Consider the following 4255-nt stretch of genomic DNA (forward strand, 5'->3'; position numbering starts at 1 on the left):
GATCTTTCCCCCACGTGGACTCACCCAAGATGGCGGCTCCTGGAGCAGCCGAGCGTCCCGGACTAGAAAGCAATAGATTTCTTGCTTCTGCCATAAATTCCCCCAGCTGTGAGCCTTCCAACCTTCTAAGTATTCCTATATATGTGGTTCAGAGTTCTGGAACCATCCCCTGAGCGTGCTTGTTCGGGTATTCTGTGTTGTTGTTGGCGGAGCTCTCTGCTATACATCCACCCGGTCCGCCATCTTGTTTGTTCTCTCATCTGCTTAGTTTTTTATATGCCTGTTCGATGGCACTTAACAACAGCATCATAATGAGTATCCATAGTCTTAAATGGTCAGAAATATCAGATAATCTGTCAGTTCCATTTTTTTGTTGGTTTATTGGGACCATCTTTTCCACTGTTCTTCATCTCCTGTCATTTGGATAGTTATTCTTTAAGCTATTTCTTGGTTCAGCGGTCATCCAAGGACACTTTTGTTTTTCTCTCATTGGAGCCTATGAATTCCACTTTCTTGGTTTATGGCCTTTTGGGGGAAGCTGAAGCGTATCTACCAATAGCTTAATAACAAAAGGTTCATGGAAGGTAACGTTTTTAAGGTTCTACAGGTATGATGACGTCTATTATTTGTTAGAAATTTATGTTGAAAATATTTTTTCCTCAGAATCTTATAGTATTCATTATTGCTTTGAGATTCTGATACTGTTCCTTTTAATGGGACCTATTTTTGTACTGTGGAGGCATTTAGGAGCTTCTCTTTCCTCCTGACAGTTCATGATGATATGTGGGTCTTTATTCATTCATTTTGATGGGTTGTTAGAGCTTTAACTTGTAAGCTTGTTTACTTCATTTCTGGAAAATGTCTTTTGTTATCTTTTTGTTAATTTTTGTTTTTTTCATTGTTTCTCTCTTCTGTCTTTTTAGAATTCCTGTTATGTGAATGTTGGGCCTCACAGATTAATCTTGTAACTTAAAAAATCCTTTCTATCCCATTTCTTCTTATGGTGTACTTTTGCCCTTTCCATGATCCCCATCCCCTTGTTTTTAACTCATCTAGCTGTTCTGTTGAATTTTTTAAAGCTAGAAGGAGCCCAGGTGGTACAAGTGGTCAAGTGCTTGACCACTAACCAAAAGGTCAGCAGTTTGAACCCACTAGCTGCTCTGTGGGAGAAGACGCGGCAGTCTGCTTCTGTAAAGATCACAGCCTTGGAAACCTAGTGGGGACACTGCTACTAAGTGCTAGTAGGACCGCTATGAGTAGGAATTGACTTGACTGGTTTTCCTTTCAGTTTTTATCTAATTTCTAAGAGACCTGGTGCAGTGGCTAAGTACTCGGCTGCTGACTAAAGGTCAGCAGTTTGAAACCCATCCCTCACTCCGTAGGAGAAAAATGTGACAGCTTCCATAAAGATCTCAGCCTTGGAAACCCCATGAGGCAGTTCTACCAGAATCAATTCCGTGGGATTGGGTTCATTTAATTTCTAAGAGGTCTTTTGTCTCTCTTCCTTTTTTTATAACACCTGTTCTTCTTCAATAAATTAAGTGTCCTCAGTGGTTCCTCAAGGGTATTTCTTGCATTGTTTCTATTTCTTCCATGGTCCTATTTTCTGATTGCTTGTTTTGATTCTTTCCTGATGGTGGCTTTCTTAGAAAGTCGGATAGTTCTCCATTTGCATTACTATTCTTAATATGGTACTTTAGATCGCTTATTTCATAGCTCCTTGCCAGGGTCCAGAATGGACTTGATGGCAGTGGGTTTTGTGTGTTCTTTTATGTGTGAGCCAGGTTTATCAGTGATATGAAGGGCCGCCAGGCAGAGAGCTGGGCTTGTTTGGTGGTGTCTCCTAAATGTTGTGGAGGCTTTTTTTCGGGACCATTTCATTTCTCTAGAAACAACACTTCTGTTCTGGAAGCAGGGTAAAAGGTCTGAGGGCACCATATCTGTCTGATGACTTTTACTTATGTCCCCTGTTCTCTCATCACTCTTACATCACCCCTCCCTGGTCCTCTTCTGTGGCTGGTGACTCTGAGGTCCAGTTTCTCCTGTGGGTGAGAAGTTGTGGGTGAATGGGTGCTCTCGCTGTAAAGAGGTGGAAGGGAACCTGGGGTCATGGTGTTCTTTATCATGGATTTCTACTCCTAATTTCAGCCTTAGACCTCACTTTTATTTCTACACCTCATGTTTCCAAGTCCCAAACTTGTTAGGGGTTTGGTAGATGGGTGTGATAAAGAACATCTTAAATCTAAATTTTAATGGTATATAGACTATATAGCGTAGTGGTTACGAACCGGGCTGCAGGCTACAAGGTCAACAGTTCGAAACTACCAGCTATTCCACGGGAGAAAGATGAGGCTTTCTGCTCCCGTAAAGATTTACAGCCTTGGAAACCCTGTACAGGGTTGCTATGAGTCAGAACCGACTCTAAGGCACATAACAACAACAACAACAATAGTCTATATACCATTAAAATTTAGATTTCCACTTAAATGTGGTAAACTGAACACATGCATTTATTTTCTCCACATTTCAAACGTCATTACAGACTATATAATAGCGGGAGAAAGATGAGGCTTTTTGCGCCCATAAAGATTTATAGCCTTGGAAACCCTGTACAGGGTCGCTATAAGTCAGAACCGACTCCACAGTACTTAACAACTACCAGCTGTTCCCGCGGGAGAAAGATTAGGCTTTCTGCTCCTGTAAAGATTCACAGCCTCAGAAACCCTTTACAGAGTCACTATGAGTCAGAACCAACTCCACGGTGCATAACCACCACCACAACCATTATTATTCTATATATAATTCATTTTTTTACTCCCTGATGATTTCTAATTAATGTGGTTTTACTGCACTGCCCACCTCATAATGAGCATGGTGGCTCCTTCATACATAAACCACAATACAAGGTCTGTGGTTCAAGCGCAGTAGCTGCTTCATGGGAGAAAGCTGAGGCTTTCTGTTCTCACAGAAGATTTAAAGCTTCACAAACTCTATACGTGATCACTATGAGTCAGAACCGACTCCATGGTACTTAACAAAATATCTCATAAGGTTGTTGTGAGGATTAGAAGAATCAACACATATACAGCACCTAGAGGAGTGTTAGCCCCATTGTCTCTGTTACAATGTACTGTTGAATTGGTTCTAGTTGATAGTGACCCTGTGCACAACAGAACTGAACACTGCCAGATCTTGTGTCATCGTCATAATTGTTATGTTTCAGCCCATTGCTGCAGCCTTTGTTTCAATCCATCTCATTGGGAGTCTTCTTTTTCGCTGATCCTCCACTTTACCAAACATGATGTTCTTTAGGGAATGGTCCCTCCTGAAGTGTGAGAGATGAAGTCTCATCATACTAGATTCTAAGCAGCGTTTTGTGTTTGTTCTTCTGGCAGTCTATGGTATTTTGAATACTCTAGACACATGTTGTTGTTAAATACTGTCGATTCATTTCTGACTCATAGCAACTCTGTATAGGGTTTCCAAGGAGCAATTGATGGGTTTGAACTGCTAACCTTGTGATTAACAGTTCAGTACTTATCCTATAGTGCCACACCAGGAATTCATTTGTTGTTGTTAAGTGCTGTCGAGTTGGTTCCAACCCATAGCGACCCTGTATAGGGTTTTCGAGGAGCAGCTGGTGAGCTTGAACCACCGACCTTGAAGTTCAAATGGCTTTGCAGTCTGGCACATTAACCTGCAGTGCCACACTAGGAGTTCATTGTTGTTATTGTTAAGTGCCATCAAGTTGATTCCGACCCATAGCGACCCTGTATAAGGTATAAGGAGCAGCTGGTGAGCTTGAACCAATGACCTTGCAGTACAAATGACTTTGCAGTCTGACACATTATAGTATATGTTAAATAAATGTTAGTTATTATTAGTGTTGTTGCCATTATTTCTGTGGTCACAGTTAACTTGAGTAATCTACTTTGTTCTTTTGGCAGTCCATGGTACTTTTCATGTTCTTATCCAACACCATAAGTCAAATACATCAGTTCTTTTATGGTCTTCCTTATTCACTGTCCAACTTTTAAAAATTAATTTATTTTTTATTGTGAACTGAGTGATAGTTTACATGGGAGAACATCGACTTTACACCATCGTTTCATTGCAATGATTGCAATCTACTCCGTGCATCATCATTCAACAGTATTTGCTTTCATTGTCCTCTATTTTTCTATTCTTTTATGGGGGTGGAGAGATGTACACAGGAATATATAATAATTTAAACAATCAAAGGGCACAGTCTGCA

This window comes from Chrysochloris asiatica, unplaced genomic scaffold, assembly GCF_000296735.1.
Source record: "Chrysochloris asiatica unplaced genomic scaffold, ChrAsi1.0 scaffold00094, whole genome shotgun sequence".
Taxonomy (NCBI): Eukaryota; Metazoa; Chordata; class Mammalia; order Afrosoricida; family Chrysochloridae; genus Chrysochloris; species Chrysochloris asiatica.